The sequence below is a fragment of the Chiloscyllium plagiosum genome, unplaced genomic scaffold, assembly GCF_037043375.1.
Source record: "Chiloscyllium plagiosum isolate Xiang-an unplaced genomic scaffold, Cpla_swu_hap1 HiC_scaffold_1, whole genome shotgun sequence".
NCBI classification, from domain to species: Eukaryota; Metazoa; Chordata; class Chondrichthyes; order Orectolobiformes; family Hemiscylliidae; genus Chiloscyllium; species Chiloscyllium plagiosum.
This window is the reverse complement of record NW_028270139.1, coordinates 145,429,546-145,447,611: the sequence shown is the minus strand read 5'-3', so window position 1 is coordinate 145,447,611 and position 18,066 is coordinate 145,429,546.

The following is an 18,066-nucleotide window of genomic DNA, read 5'->3' as shown; positions in this document are numbered from 1 at the left end:
GTTGCAAATGCTTCAGCCTTGTCTTTTGCACTGATGTTCTTGGGACACCCCTCATTGAGAGTGAGATATTTGTGCAGACTCCTCCCACTCTAGGGAACTATTTAATTGTCCACCACCATTTATAGCTACATGTGACAGGTTTGCAGAACTTGGCATGGAGAGTGGAACATGAGAAACTGTTTAAGGCAAACCTCTGCATGGGTGAGGGTGGTTGGGTGAATGAGTGGAGACAGATGGCATGGGTTGGCATGGATGGGGCATTCCAGTGTGTGAGTTGGTAAACGGAGTCAGAGGTAATGGATAGAGGGATCTTTCATGTTTTATGTTTTCTTTGGACACAGTACAGGATAAGACCTCCACCCAGCTAGTCTCCACATGGTAGTTGTCTTTCCCTTCAGATAGGGGATTTCAAGACTAGGGGACACATTTTTAAGTTGAGAGGAGAGAGATTTTAAAAAGAGATGAGATGTGAATTTTTTACACAAAGAGTGGTCCAGGTGTGGAATGAACTTCCATAAGAAGTCATGGATGTGATTACAATTACAATGTTTAAAAGACATTTGGATAGGTATATGAATAGGGACTGTTTGGATGGATATGGGTCAGGAGCAGGTGGGTGGGACTAGTTTAGTTTGGGGTTATGGTCAGCATGGACTGGTTGGACTGAAAGGTTTGTTTCCATGCTGTATGATTCTATACTCAGTTATTCCATGGTAATCTGTCCAGATTTCTGAATCAATTCACGGCCTGGGTGGAACATCTGACATCTGGACAATTAAAGATTGGGTTTATGGAGCCAGAAATTCTCCTATCTCTTGCACTTGACCTGGGAATGAGCATCCAGACTTTTATATATTTGAGAACAGGGGATGTGAACACTATTGCTGAACTCATTACAAGTGCTTCCAGCTCTGATATAAGGTTGTCATTAGAAAGCAATGAATCTGGGAATCATTGTTTCTCAAATTGGAATTGCGAAAGTAACGTGATATGAGTTGCTATCTCAAGCATTCAGAGGGACATTTACCTGAAGTTTAAGTAGATAAACGAATTTTAACTTTCAAATGTAAAATCTAGATGGTTAATGTTCATCAAAAAAAAGGAAAAGTTTGTTTTGGAGAGAGATATATTGAACATGAGCGAAACCTACATGCCCAACAGCACAGCTACTCTAATTCGAGGTAAATCTGAAATGCAAAATCAAAGTTTCAGACAAAAGTTAACTGGCATCTTTGGGAAAAGAAACATTTGCTAAGCTAAATAAAAAAACAAACAAAATATGGGTGACATGGTGGCTCTGTGGTTAGCAATGCTGCCTCACAGCACTAGGGACCGCGGTTTGATTCTAGCCTTAGGTGACTGCCTGTGTGGAATTTGCACATTCTCCCCATGTCTGCGTGGGTTTCCTCCAGGTGCTCAGTTTCCTCCCACAGTCCAAAAATGTGCAGGTTAGGTGAATTGGCCATGCTAAATTGCCCATAGGTTTAGGGATGTGTGGGTTAGGTACATTAGTCAGGGGAAATTGCAAGTAGTCAGGGAATGGGTCTGGGTGGGATACTCTTCAGAGGGTCAGTGTGGACTTGTTGGGCCAAATGGCCTGTTTCCACACCATAGGGATGCTATGATTCAATAACCACGATATAAGGGTAAATCAAATACAATTTGTGAATTTCTAGGACAAATGTAGGAACATTTGCTTTCTATTTTAAAGATTTTATGAGGATCATTATGAAATGTAAAGTTTCCCCATGGTTCATACATGAGATATAATGGTAACAATTGGGTGAGGAAGAATGTTTGAGATAGTAATTGAGGAGAGGAGATAGAGGTAAGGAAAAGAGAATAGCATCGGAATAACTCCTCTTGGTACTGATGTTCATTCTACTGAAAGGAAAGGATAAATGAGGCTATTGCATTGTCAGCTTGCCCTTTCTTTTTAAAGAGCTGAATTTGATAGTCTGGCCACCAACTAGACACTAGGATTATTCAGGGAGAAATAAGCAAAGGTCTTCAGAAACACAGCAACCTCCCTTGATCCTCTGAGAAGTTTGCCTGAAATTCCCAATGGCTTGTATTGGAGTGTTATGGTGTTGGGATACCGGTACAAGTTCAGGCAGCATCCGAGGACAGGCAAAATCGACGTTTCGGGCAAAAGCCCTTCATCAGGAATAAAGGCAGAGAGCCTGAAGCATGGAGAGATAAGCTAGAGGAGGGTGGGGGTGGGGAGAGAGTAGCATAGAGTACAATAGGTCAGTGGGGAAGGAGATGAAGGTGATAGGTCAGGGAGGAGAGGGTGGAGTGGATAGGTGGAAAAGGAGCTGGGCAGGTCGGACAAGTCCGGACAAGTCAGGGGATCGAGTTGCTGGAGGTTAGAAACTAGGATGAGGTGGGGGAAGGGGAAATGAGGAAACTGTTGAAATCCACATTGATGCCCTGGGGTTGAAGTGTTCCGAGGCGGAAGATGAGGCGTTATTCCTCCAGGCGTCTGATGGTGAGGGAGCGGCGGTGGAGGAGGCCCAGCACCTCCATATCCTCGGCAGAGTGGGAGGGGGAGTTGAAATGTTGGGCCACGGGGCGATTTGGTTGATTGGTGCGAGTGTCCCGGAGATGTTCCCTAAAGCGCTCTGCTAGGAGGCGCCCAGTCTCCCCAATGTAGAGGAGACCGCATCGGGAGCAACGGATACAATAAATGATATTAGTGGATGTGCAGGTAAAACTTTGATGGATGTGGAAGGCTCCTTTAGGGCCTTGGATGGAGGTGAGGGAGGAGGTGTGGGCACAGGTTTTACAGTTCCTGCGGTGGCAGGGGAAAGTGCCTGAATCTGAGCAAGTAATTGCTGAGTCCCTGGGAATAAAGTACATTAACAGGCTCTTTGAGGAAGAGGGTAGTTTTCATCATATAAACTGTCTCCTTCAAATGAAGGAAGACCAGGAAATATTAAGGAAAACCGAAAAAAGAATGTCTTAAACCTATGGCATCTGAGGAAAGTGCTGCAATCCACAAGCTACAGGGAATCATATTGTTTGCATTACACATCGATTCATCCTCAAGGAATAGTAAACCAATATCGTCTGTCATCGTTTGTATACCTTTCCTATCTATTTCATGTATGCATCCTAGCTAAAGTGTTCTTCTTAATTAATTTAAAGTCTTACAAAATACCTTAAAATCACTTATGAATTCACAACCACCTATTTTGGGTAATCTGTGACTCCAAAATTCTAAAACTTACAGTTAACTGTCTTTTATTTCACAGAATGGAAGACCATCTGAAAAAAAAACATACAGCATATGCTTCATATGCAGCAGTGAAGTCAAAATGAAATTACGCAAAGGTTGAGTAAATGGCATGAGCAGTCATGCTTGATGTTATTGAGTTTCACAAATACCCCGACAGTAGGAGGTCCATTTTGTAAAGTGACCATCTTTACAATTACAATGACTTCAAAAATGGTCATTGGTTGTTCTTGATCCATCAGTACAATATTAACCTGCATAAGTCAGAGGATCACATAAATACGGATGGTCTTTTGAGACACCCTCTGAAGATGGATTCATTTTTAGACACTGAGTAACCTGTGAATTGTTTTACATATATAAATGGAGTGCCAGTATTTGCAAAAAGAAATTAGTGAAGAAACTCCAAAGAGTGAAAAATAAATGGGATGTTATGTGATTGATGGTTGTCCTAAATAGTGTACTGATGAGAAATTACAGTAAGAATAAAATGCAGCATTTTTAATTTGTTGTCATATTTTGTTCTGAGTAAATATGTACATGCAACACTTTCCATTTCAAAATACAGGTTTTACTTTTAAGTGGAGGCAAGTGTGAAATCCAGTGTTGGAAAGTGTCAGGCTATGCACTTTGGTAGGAAGAATAGAGGCATAGACTATTTTCTAAATGCGGAAAGGATTTGTAAATCTGAAGTACAAAGAGATGCAGGAATCCTTGGTCAGGATTCTCTTATGTTCAATTGGCAGAGAGGAAGGCAAATGCAATGTTAACATTTATTTCAAGAGGGTTAGAATACAAGAGGATTGCACTGTTGAGTCTGTGTAAGGCTCTGGTTAGACTGCATTTGAAATACTGAGAGCAGCTTTGGGTCTGTATCCAATGAAAAATGTACTGGCTTTGGAAGGAGTCCAGAGGAGGTTTACAAGAATGATCTAGGGGATGAAGAGCCTGTCATAAGTGAAGCAGTAGAGAACTTTGGGTTTGCACGCGATGGAATTTAGAAGTATGAGGGGGGATTCTCATTGAAACTTGCTGAATACTGACAGGCCTGAATAGAGTGAACATGGAAAAGATATTTCCACTAATGGTAGAGACTAGGGCCTGAGGAAACAGCATCAGAGCGAAGGGACCAACCTTTTGCAACTGAGATGAGGAATTCCGTCAGCCAGAGAGTGATGAATCTGTGGAACTAATTGCCACAGAATGCTGTGGAGATCAGTCATTGTGTGCATTTAAGACAGAAGTATGGACATTCTTGTTTAATCAGGGATCTAGGGGTACAGGGAGAAGGCAGGGGAATGGGGTTGAGAAACAATTGAACCATAATCGAATGTGGAGAAGACTCAATGGGCTAAATGGCCTAATTCTGTGCCCACATTTTATGCTGTTAGTATAATAACGGCTTTCCAGAGTGAAACATGTTTTAAAATAATTCCATGCAATTCACAATGATATTACCCTTTCTTACAGAAGTGAACCAGAAGAGGATCTATCACCAAAGCTGGTGATACTGCTGAAAGTTGAAATCGCCCATAATGAAGTCATATAAAATTGCCTCTTAAAATGTGGAAAACAATCTTGGAACTGAGCCTTCCTGAAAACAAGTTATGTTAGTTGTGAATTATGTGTAGAACACAGCTTCTGCACTTGCTGTTCTATTAAAGTATTGTATTGTTTAATTTCAAGCTTGGAAACCCTTCAAGGACAATGTTTCCCTTACCTGCAAAGTTACTGTGAAACATCTCTAAAACCTTCCCATGAAACCTGTCTGCTTTGTAAAATGGTCTTCCAGTGGGACTGTGCTCCCCTGGGAAAAAGGTCAGCTTAACCCTCCCTTACATCCTTGACACTGAAACTGGCTCCTGAGTTGGATTTCATCCTGTATGTCAATGCGCAGTGAAGAGGGCTCCATCCTCCTTATATTACCTTGTCTTCACCTTCTGCAATGTTATCACATTTCAAATGTAGTGGGATAGAAATGGCAGAAGTTAGGGATATCTTTCAGTTTAGCCCTGATTGGATTCTATCCTACATCTTCTCAATCATATTATTTTCAAGGCACAAATTGGTGGAAGCACCTGACGGTTGAGAAAGTGAAAATCAAGACTAACCGAGTGAAGTTCGGAATAGAGACAGAAATTGATGAATGACAGAGATAATCAAATTCAATAAATAGAGTAGAACAAAGAGATGTTAAGCAAAGAGAGCGACAGAGAAGAAGAGTAAGAAAGTAGTTAAAGTTAATCATTTTCACTGAGGGGAAAGGGTGAGGAGGTTTTTTCAGTGTCAACCCCTAACACCAGGAGGAAGGTGATGTTAGTGATGTCAAACTACCTGCTGTGTCTGAGAACACTTCAGCAGATCAAAATAAGTTTGTAGCTGCCGTCCACTCATTAGAAATGCTGGAGATGTTTTGGTAACAGCAGGTTTCTGTCTGATAGCAATATCAAAGCTTGTTTCATCGTCTGTACAAATTTCTCTGCAAGTCCATTGGTGGAGGGATGGTAAGGTGCAGAAGTGATATGATGTATGCCATTTGCTTTCACAAATGTCTCAAACTCCAAAGAAACAAAATTCTTTATCACGGATTTGGATGTGAATATAAGAGACATGGTTAGTGAGTTTGCAGATGACACTAAAGTTGGAGGTGTAGTGGAAAGTGAAGAAGGTTACCTCGGAGGAGAATGGGATCTTGTTCAGATGGGCCAATGGGCAAGAAGTGGCAGATGGCGTTTAATTTAGATAAATGTGAAATGTTGCATTTTAGAAAGGCAAATCAGGGCAGGGCTTACATTCATGGTAAGGTCCTGGGGAGTGTCACTGAACAAAGAGACTGTGGAGTGTAGATTCATAGTTCCTTGAAAGTGGAGTCGCAGGTAGATAGGATGGTGAAGAAGGCGTTTGGTATGCTTTCCTTAATTGGTCAGTGCATCGAGTATAGGATTTGAGAGGTCATGTTGTGGCTGTACAGGACATAGGTTTGGCAACTTATGGAGTATTGTGTGCAATTCTGTCTCCCTGCTATAGGAAGGATGTTGTGAAACTTGAAAGGGTTCAGAAATGATTTGTGAGGATGTTCCCAGGATTGGAGGGTTTGAGCTACAGGGAGAGACTGATTAGGCTCGGGCTATGTATTTTCTCTGGAGCGTCAGAAGCTGAGGGGTGACCTTATAGAGGTTTATAAAATCATGCAGGGCATAGATAGGGTACATAGGCAAGGTGTTTTCCCCAGGGTAGGGGTGTCCAAAACTAAAGGGCATAGGTTTAAGATGAGAGGGGAAAGATTTAAAAGGGACCTGAGGTACAACTTTTTCATGCAAACGGTGGTGTGCGTATAGAATAAGCTGCCAGAGGAAGTGGTGGATGCTGGTATGATTACAACATTTAGAAGGCATTTGGATGGGTATATGAATAGGAAGGGTTTAGAGGGATATGGGCCAAATGCTGGCAGATTTATATAGGATATCTGCTTAGCATGGATGAGTTGGACTGAAGAGTGTTTCTGTGCTGTTTAACTCTCTGACTTACGAATTGCTCTTATAATCCTAAACTACTGAAGAGTTCACATGATTTTTGAATTGTACTCTCAGTAGTAGTAAATGTCATCACTGAGATCTCTGGCAATTTGGAGTGAGTGTCCACAACAATCATGAACATGTTTCCTTCAAGGAGGCTAACAAGATCAATGTCAATGTACTGCAGTGGATTAGCAGAAGAGTCCCATGGCTGTAAGGGTGCCAAGTGAGGTGTGTTCCTCACAAGTTGACCTGAAGAGCAAGAGTTGGCTTTCTCTTCAATAACATTGACTAGACCAAAACACCAAAATAGCTCCATACAATTTACTTCAGTGACATGAATGTAGTTGTTCTAACATTTCATGTCTCAGTGGTGGTGAATTAATGACAAGTATCCCAGCATCATATCCAGATGCAGCACAGACCAGAAGAAATTATAGAGAGTTGTGAACAGAGCCCAATCCATCATGGAAACCAGCCTTCCATCCATTGACTTCATCAGTATTTCCTGATGCCTCGGGAAAGCAACCAACATAATTAAGGACCCCGCTGATCCATTTATACTCTCTTTCACAATTTTCCATCAGGCAAAAGATATTACAGTTTGAATACATGTTCAAACAGATTCAAGAATGGCTTTCTTCCCACAGTTATCAGAATTTTGAATGACCCTCTCAAATGTCAATACATAGAATATAGAACAGTACAGCACCTTTCGGCCCATGATGTGCCAAACATGATGCTAAATCAGTCCTGCTGAACTTTTGTCTGCCTGCTAAGCCATCAAACAGGCAATTAATAGGTGGGAGTGAGTATTGTCTAGCACATAACGCTGGGTTCACAGTGACTTTAAAATCCCCACAAATTCAAATCAAGACATCCTTTTTCAAAAGGGGAACAAATAGGTGCTGCCCATTGGCTGTGAGTGACAGGCACTAACACACTACTCTTGGCTATGTCCTCCAAGTCAACTTCAGCCATTAGTTGGATGGCTTATGGGCACAATCGTGGCTTTAAGGCATTTGGGTTTGAGATCCAATTTCACTGAGCTCCCCTTCATACTTCCTGTTTCCCCTTTCAATACAGCAGTATGTTTCTTCAACACCCAGTGTCTCCAACGACATACACTTCAGCCCAAGTTAGACCAATCTTTCTCAGTCATGACTTTCCCAGTATGGGTGGGCAGTCACCTTTCACTACAAACAGTTGTAGTTTCATAATAGTGATGTGCATCGTAGGGACAGCTAATCCAGTGTATGTCTACAGAATACTTTTTGTCATCTTAAGGGGTAGATATTTTAGTTTCTCTGAAATCAATGAAACGTCTGTATCTATCTCTATGTGAACAGGCCTCCTTTACAGAGTGTTCCTGTGAACCACCTATCATGGACAAAATATGGAGTAGCACCCGTTCCGATTGCTCATTGCTCTGATCATCCTGAGCTGGCTTTGCCAAATGCAGATTTCACTTATTGTTGTTGGCCAGTCAACTGTTTTATTTTTCGCTTGTTTTCCTGTGACTTTGGATAGATCTTTCTGATTTGTGTGAACAGTTTCAATTTTCTATTGCACTTTCAACACACGAGGCTTTTACACCAAGGTTCAGATGGATCGTGTACAATGGTAACTGTCTTGTTTATATGGTCTGAAAACACCTAATTTGGTGGATGCAATGAGTTATTGAGTTTCCTTTGTTGTCAATTCCATAGAAATTGCAATTTCAGTGGCCTTCTGAAAGGCAACTTGAGCCTCTGACAAAAGGTATTTCTACGTTGCTTCACTGTGCAGACCATAAACTAATTTGTCACATCGAGTGTCATTGAACACACCATTAAACTTACAGTGCTCAGCAAAGCTTTAATAAGCACTGCAACAAACTCAGCAATTCTTTCCCCTCCTCTTGGTTTTGTTTAGGAAATCTGAATCTTTCAGCAAAAACAGCAGTTTTGGGGAATAAATGTGACTCTAAAAAACATGTACAACTTTGCTCTACAATTTTGTACCTGATTTATCAAGTTGTACCAGACTGCACAATAGACTAAATGTTTTCGCCCCAATAATACTTTAGAAAGTTGTTACTTTTTTTTAATCACCTAAATTCCTTTTGCAATGACAAGAACTGAAAACATTGTGTATGAACTCCACTGCTGAACAGTTGCGTCAAAATACCCCAGAGGACCTGTAAGTGTTGCTGTTCTTTTATATATATTGTTAATCACATGTGTCTTTTCAGTGTTTTATTTCTGTGCATCTTTTTAGTGTCTTACTTCTGTGTATTATTTTAGTGTCTTCTTACTGTGTCTCTTTTCAGCATCTTATTTCTGTGCATCTTTTCAGTATCCTTTTTACAAGCATTCTGCTTCGATGCTTTTGACTCTAGACCATCAGCACAAACAGTAAAGCCATGGAGCTGAAAAAGACAAAAACAATTTTCCTTGCAGTCTGTTTTGCCATTAATAAGGCAAGGACACAGCAACAAATTCATCACCCCATTCTCATTGACCTTTCAACCTTGTCAGTATGACATGAGGAAATCAGTAGGCAGGAACAGAGATAAAGGAATGCACAATTTGGTTTGTTACAAAGTTAAAAATCACACAACACCAGGTTATATTCCAACAGGTTTATTTGGAAGCACTAGCGCTGGACTACAGCCTGGTGTTAGGCGGAGGTGGGTACTGCAGATGCAGGAGATTAGAGTCAAGATTGGAGTAGTGCTGGAAAAGCACAGAAGGTCAGGCAGCATCCGAGGAGCAGGAAAATCAATGTTCCTGATGAAGGGCTTTTGCCCGAAACATCGATTTTTCCTGCTCCTCGGATGCTCCCTAACACCTCCGTCTAACACCAAGTTATAGTGTGATTTTTAAATTTGTACACCCTAGTTCAACACCGGCATCTCCAAATCATGATTTATTACGCACATACAGAATTCTACATCAGATAAGATAGTAGAGTCTCATATGTCCAGCAATGCCCTGGCACTTAAAGGTACGGAAAGCCAAATGGAACACTAAATACATCCTCCTGTGGTCCTGCGGGTAGAGTATACCCCACACTACCCTATCCATCAGGACTTCTATAGCCCTGTCCATAAAGCAAGACTCCAATTGTGTCTTTGCTGTCACATCCAGGACAAATAGCAGGAACTGTGCTCTGGACTGACAGTGCTTGTCTGGGTGCATAGTGGCCTTTTAAAGATGGCACTGACTCTAGGGATGCCAGTCCACTCTGGGATGTCCTGGCAGAGGTGAATTGTTCCAGGGCGGCGAGTGGTCGAGTGGAGCTAGAATCAGATGAGGGCGGTGGATTGGGGAATGTTGGTGAGATGAAGATAAGGCATTTTCCCTAAGCTGGGGGAACCCGAAACTAAGGGGCATATTTTTAAGGTGAGAGGAGGAAGATTTTAAAAGGCCCTGAGGTGCAATTGTTTCATACAGAGGGTGGTTCGTATGTGGAATGAATTGCCAAAGGAAGTGGTGGATGCAGGTCAGTTCCATCATTTAAAAGATATTTGGATAGGTACGTGAATAGGTAAGGTTTCGAGGGCTATGGGCCAAATGCAGGCAAGTGAGACTTGTTTGGTTTGGAAAACTTGGTAGGTATGGACCATTTTGGCCGAAATAGCTGTATGACTCTATAAATCGCCAGGTATCAGGGAAAGAAACTCTCTACGAAAACTGACAAAGAGATGTAGGATTCAGCATATTGCATCTCCCTTGCAAATAAAGAGCAGGAAAACTGAAGTCCATTCATCCTTTAACACTCTGGTAAGCTTTTGGCCAACTTTGACCATTCAATATTAACCACTGAAAAAATCAGTGATGGACTTTTTTTTCACTTTATAGAAACAAATATTGAGTCAATAATATATAATACCTTTCATCATGAAAGGCTTTCCACTGTTTCAAAATCTATCACTAATAACAATTTACAATAAATTACCTCAATGAAAGTAGAAACTGCCTTTAATAGATTTTCAACAAAAATTACAAAACCCATTTTTAAACGCAGACTTCACTGTAATGGAGACAAATGTTTAGATCTCTTTCCCTGAGAGAGCTCAATGGAGAGGAACGAGTTCTAAATGAAAAAGGGAATATATCAAAATCTATCCTGTGTGTTAATTTGGTAATAAAACTGCTTCTACTGTTGGCATATCTGTGTGTCATTCATCAAAAGAAAGTTACTCATTCATACTGAAACATTTCTCACTTGATTGCTTTCAACAGTGGTCTTAACTGTAAAAGGCATTGGCTGAATAGGATCAGGCTCAGTGTAGATTATAAATGATTCGAGATGGAAAGGCTTGCAGTTATAGCACATGTTTCATAACATCAGGACTCCTAGAACACTTTGCAGTGAACTAAGCACTCCTGAAGTTCCATGACTGTTGTAATGTACAAAACGTAGCAATCAGTTCGCGCAGAGCCAGCTCCCACAAACAACACTGAAATAATGAACCAATGATGTACTTTAATAACATTGATCACAGAATGAACATAGACTATTCTTTGTGCATTGCATTTGGATCTTTTATGTTCACCAGTTTGTCCTCCTCCAAAAGGCAGCATTGGTGGTAATGCAACACACCCTCAGCATCACCCTGGAATGTCAGCCTTCCCTTTGTGCTCAGGTTTCTGGACTGGGGTTTTGACCCACAACCTGATGGAGTGTTGAAACCGAACAGGGGCTGACCCACCTTCATTCTTTTTTAAGCTTTTTAAAAAAATCTTTATTGATTAAAAAAAAGACTGAATAATCAGGCTAGAATCTCAATGTGCAATATCAATAACATGAATTTATTTGTCTGCAATTCTTCTGCTCAGCTTTTTAACAAACTCTAGTCTCTTATGGATCCCCAGTTTGAATTGTTCCACGATAGCTGACAATGAGATTGGATTCCCTACAGTGTGGAAACAGACCCATCTCCCTCTGACTAACGCACCTAACAGCATGGGCAATTTAGCACCTGCACATCTTTGGACTGTGGAAGGAAACCCGAGCACCCAGAGGAAACCCACGCAGACACAGGGAGAATGTGCAAACTCCACACAGAGAGTTACCCAAGGCTAAAATTGAAACTGGAGCCCTGGTGCTGTGAAACAGCAGTGCTAACCACTGAGCCACCATGCTGCCCACTAATGCCTTTACCTGTCTGGGCACTAGGGCGATGGGGTTGGTTGGTGTGGGTGTCCCAGACATGCTCTCTGAAACAATCGCAAGTAGGTGTCCTTACTCCCCGATTTACAGGAGACCACATCAGTTGCGGATACAATAGATGACATTGGTGGAGGTACTTCTGAGGATGTGGAGTGGCAGAGGTCCGTTACAGGCCTGGGAGAGAGTAGCCCTGAGCTGAGGCAGGGCTGACTGCAGGTAGAGTAGGTGGCGGCGCATGGCCGCTAGTGTGGAGCAGAGGATCCAGTTTGCAAAGGACGGTTACCTAAAGGTGAACAATGAAAAATGAAAGCAGAATTTTATGCTCATTTAGCAGCAAGGGCAATGGTGAGAAAGTTGGGAAAGTATACATAGAATAAAAAGTGTAATAAAAAATAGCGATCTGGCTACACAGGCCTTTATATAACATTAGAAGTTGAATAGAATAAATCAGAAGTAACTTTGGATTAAAGTCTTACTTGGAAAGAATTAATCACATCCTGATAAGTCAGTTCAGGTTCTCAAATAATGATGCTTTTTTGCTTCTAGGAAAGAAACCAGGTAAGAAGTTAGTTCTTGCTCCAGAGGGCAGACAGCAAAGGTTTGCCGGACTGATTCTGGGATTGCAGGACTGGTGCACAAGGAAAGCTGGAATTGTTTTGGATTATATTTGCTGAAGTCCGGAAGAATATTATAGAGTCATACAGTACGGAAACCGACCCTTCAGTCCAACCCGCCAATGCCGACCACATTTCCCAAACTAAACTAATCTCACCTACCTGAGTTTGGCCCATAACCCTCTAAACCTTTTCTATTCATGTAGCTATCCAAATGTCTTTTGAATGTGGCAACTGTACCTGCATCAACCACTACCTCTGGCAGTTCATTCAACACACAAACCATACTGTGTGAAGAAGTTGCACCTCAGATCTGTTTTAAATCTTTCGCCTCCCACCTTAAAAATGCATGCCACTTAGTTTTGAACTCCATCACCCCAATTAAAAAGACTTTTGCGTTTCACCTTATCTATGCCCCTCATGATTTTATAAACCTCTTTGAGGTCACCCCTCAACCTCTTACTATCGAGTGAAAAATGTCCCAGCCAACCTTATATCTCAAACCCTCCAGTCCCAGCAACATCCTGGTATATCTTTTCTGAACCCTCTCCAGTTTAATGATATCCTTTCGAGAGCAGGGTGACCAAAACTGCACACTGTACTCCAAAAGTAGTGTCAGCAATGTTATGTACCCCAACATATTTCTCATTGGTCTGAGCAATGAAGGCAAGCATGCTAAGTACATTCTTGACCCCCTGTCTACCTGTGATGCAACTTTCAAAGAATTATGTACCTGAGCGGCTTGGTCTCTCTGTTTAACAACATTACTCAGGGCCCTACCATTAATTATCTAAGTCCTGCCCTTGTTTGTTTTACCAAAATGCAGTACCTCACATTTATCCAAGTTAAGCTCCACCTGCCTCTCCTCAGCCCAATGGCCCAATTAATCAGAATCCCTTTGTAATTTTAGATAATCTTCTTCATTGTCTGCTATTCCACCAGTTTTGGTGTCATCTGAAAACTTACAAACTATGGCTTAGTGTTGTGTGGCACTATCACTGTGCTAAATGGTGTGGAGGTGCTGGTGTTGGACTGGGGTGAACAAAGTTTAAAATCACACAAAACCAGGTTATAGTCCGACAGGTTTGTTTGGAAGCACTCACTTTCAGAGCGCTGCTCCTTCATCAGGTAACTAGTGGGGCAGGATCATAAGACACAGAATTTATAGCAAAAGATCACAGTGTCATGCAATTAAAACGATATATTGAACAAACCTAGATTGCTGTTACATCTTTCACCTTTTAGAATGGGTTGCAGGATATGTGAATCCTAGAACTTCTTTTAAATCACTTTCTCGAGATAACTTAAGGTTTTATTAAAAAAAAAGTGATGTCTCAGCTCAGGCAATGTATTAAAGGTGTGAGATCAGACTCTGTCTGAATCCCAATCTTTGAGTCAGACTGGCTCTGTTTCCAAAGTAGGGGTCTACAGAATGTCACATGGACTAACTGCCTTCACTGAATGCCTACCTGCAGGTTGTGTGCTTTTTGAGCAAAAATAGAATGTATTGCAAATATAATTCGGCAAATGCAAATTCATCCCATAGACTTATATGTGTGTGTGCATATGAGAGAGGCAGAGAGAGTGTGAGTGTGTGCATGTGAGTGTGTGCATGTGTGCTTGGTAGAGTGTGTGTGTGAGTGTGGTGGACTATAAGCCTGTGAGAGGGTGTGTGCATGGGTGTGAGTGTGGGGGTTGTACGTGTCTGTGTCTGAGAGAGAGCGTGTGTATGAGAAAGGTCTGTGTGAGTGTGTGGATATGTAAATGTGTGTGTTTGCAAGAGAGTGCATAGTGTGACATGAACCCAAGGGTGTGCGCGTGGGTGTGAGTGTAAGGGGTGAAGGTGTGTGTGAGAGCGTATAGTGTAGTGGGGTCATGTGTAGTGCGACATGAACCCAACGTCCCGTTTGAGGCCATCCTCATGGGTACCAAAAACATCTATCAGCCTCTGCTCGGCCACTTTGCGTTGTTGCCTGTCCCGAAGTCTGCTTTGGAGGATGGTCACCTGAAGGTCCGAGGCTGAACGTCCCTGACCACTGAAGTGTTCCCTGATTAGAAGGGAACATTGCAATAATGCAGAATGGCTGAGTAGAGGCTGACAGCCAAGTTCGGTGCCCATGAGGATGGCCTCAACTAGGACCTTGGATTCATGTCACACTACAGATGACCCCACTCCAATATACATTCTCACAAACACATACAATCCCCACACTCACACCCACGCACACAACCTCTCACAGGCTTATACTTATTCACACTCGCGCACACACTATCAATAACGCAACTCACGCACTCACATATACACATACACACACACACACACACATAAAAGTCTATGGGATAAATTTGCATTTGCAGAATTGTATTTGCAGATACATTATATTTTTGCTCAAAAACCACACAACCTGCAGGCAGGCAGTCAGTCAGTCCATTTGCCATTTTGTAGATTCCTACTTTGGAAAAAGAACCAGTGTCTCTCAAGATTGGGGTATAGACAGACTCTAACCTCACACCTTAAATACATTGTCTGAGTTGAGATGCCACCTTTTGTTATAAAACCTTAAGTTATCTCGAGAAGGTGACTTAAAAGAAGTTCTGGGATTACATATTCATAAACAGAAACCTGCAACCCATTCTAAAAGATGAAAGACTTAACAGCAATCTAGGTTTGTTCAATATATCATTTTAATTGTATGACACTGTGATGTTTTGCTATAGGTTCTGTGTCGTATGATCCTGCCCCCACTAGTTACCTGATGAAGGAGCAGCGCTCTGAAAGTGAGTGCTTCCAGATAAACCTGTTAGGCTATAACCTGGTGTTTTGTGATTTTTAACAACATACTAAATGGGATAGAGATCAAACAGATCTTGCAGCTAAAGACTGTGCATCTCATTAGGTGTTGTGCACCAATAACAGCAACAGAACTGTACTCAAACAGAATCTGCACTTTCTTGGCTTGGCATAACACAGCCCCACCTCCACCTCCACACCTCCACCTCCACCCCTCCCCCTCCCCCACCCACCCCCAACCCCATTCAACCAAGATCATCAAGTCAGGAGATTAACTCTGGTCCAATGGAGAATGCAGGAGGGCATGCTCAGAACAGCACCAGACATGCCTAAAAATGAAATGTCAAACTGGTGAATCTACCAAATGGAACTCTTTGTGTGCCAAACAACACAAGCAGCAAATGATGGAGAGAGCTAAGCAATCTCACAACCAATGAATCAGATCTAACCTATGCAGGCGGTACTGCTGCATTCACTTGTGAATGGTGGTGGACAATTAAAGAACTCGCTGTAGGAGGATGCTCATTCATTGATGGAAGAGCCCAAGACAGTGCAAAGGACAAGAAGAACAGCACCTAATTTTCCACTTGAGAATCTTGCAGCCTGACATGGGGGAGGGGGAGGGAGGGAGCGTGGGGGAGGGGTGGGGGGTGGTGGTAGTAGGGGAAGGGGTGGAGAAATCTCTCAAATTCTAACAGGGTAGATGTAGAAGATTGTTTTCGAAAATGTGGGAATCCAGAACCAGGAGACATAGTCTAAAGAAATAGGGTAAGCCATTAAGGATTGGGATGAGAAGAAACTCTTTTTTCATCCAGAGACTGGCAAGATGTGGAATTTCCAACCAGAAAAAGCTGCTCAAACCAAAACATTGAATATTTTCAAGGAGGAGTAACGTATAACGTCAACAGGTTCAAGAAATAAGGGTGAAAGTGGAAGAGGGCATTGAGTTGGAGGATCAGCCAAACATGACTTCCCTTTTACAAAACAATCCACCTGATTGCCTTGTACCTGTCCAAGTACCCTGCAATGACTTTAATAATAGCTACTAACATTTTTCATGTGACAGATGCTAAGCTAAGTGGCCTGTTGTTTAATGAGTCGCATTTGTTATGGTCCAATCTAACAGTAGGGTCCCCAAATCAAGGGAGCTTTACAAAATCAAAACCAATGTATTAACTATCCCATGATAGGTTTCTGTTTGAGACTTGAGCCTGAAGTCCATTGAGATCCAGGCACTTGTCAGCCTACAGCTGTTTGTTGTGGATAATGGACAGGTATGATTCTGTGAACATGACTATGTCAGGGTGTAGGTTTGCTGGCTGAGCTGTAGGTTTGATATCCAAACGTTTCATTACCTGGCTGGGTAACATCATCAGTGGCCACCTATCAAACCTACAGCTCAGCGAGCAAATCTACACCCTAAACCTCAAGCTGAGCTACAAACCTTCACGAACTTTGCATGACTATGTCAGGCTGTTGCTTGACTAGTTTGGGATGCAGCTTTCCCAGTTTAGCACTGACCTCCAAAACATGATAAGAAGGAATCGGTAGAGTCAACATGGTTGCATTTACCATTTTCCAGTCATCAGTCATTGCCAGGTAGGCCATCTGTTTTCATTTCCTTTTTGTGGCTTTTTAGCAGTTGATGTTTCTAATGTCATTAATTTCATTTGATTTTATAGCTCTGTACTTCTACATTCTTCCTCTTCCTAAATGCTGGGATTACATTTGCTACCTCCCAGTCATTAGGAAACTTTCCAAAGTCTATAAAATTATGAAAAGTAGCTACTAATCTCTACATTACTTCTATCCCTGCCTCTATCAATGCCTGGGATGTAGAACATCTGGGCTAAGAGATATACCAACACACAACACAGCTATTTGTTCAAGTATTCAATAGGTTGAATAGTCTGCACCTATTCCTATATTCCAAGTTGGTCCAATGTAGTCAGTCTAGGAACAATCATGGTGATCTGGAGGGACTGGCTGTTTATTGCATGGACAAGAGATCGAGGCGGATAGTCATCATCGTGGTCAGATGTTGCCATTTAAGATTAAAGGGTCAAATCACAAACATTGTTCTGGACATTGAAATTCTGATTCTTTTATTCTTTCAGTATTTTCACAAGTTTCTTGTCATTGCTTATGTCACATCATTGAGGGGAAACACTTCCCAAAATGTCTATAATATCAATGTAACTTGTAACTGGTTGTGAACATGCTGTAAATTATATTTTCTTAACCACAAGAGACTAGATCGACTAAAAGGTGGTCTTCCTCTGCCACATTTGACCAATCAGGCCCTGTAGATTCCTACACTTAAAAGGTGTAACAGAAGATTTGAAAAGGTGGCAGCAACATTCATGAGTAGTAGTAGCTCATAGAGTTTAACCAGCTGGTCTTACAATTTTTTAGAGATATCATCATTATTCAGACATTTAATTGACTTGGATTTTCCGGTTAAAACCATCTGTTTGGATCTTCTTTGGGAACTATCATTTTTGATCAATACAGCAATAGAAAGGCAAAGTTTTCCACTGCTTTCTTATAGACTGGTCCTCTGACCAGCCACATGCATGAATCTTCTGTCTATAAGTGGACAGATAACCTGGGGAATGCACACAAACACAATTATGGAATTATTACAGTGCCCATGGAGGCTATTCATCCATCATTTCTGCACCAGCTGTCTGAACGAGCACTTTGTACCACTCTCTTCCCCTCTCCCTCTGATTTTGCACAATGATC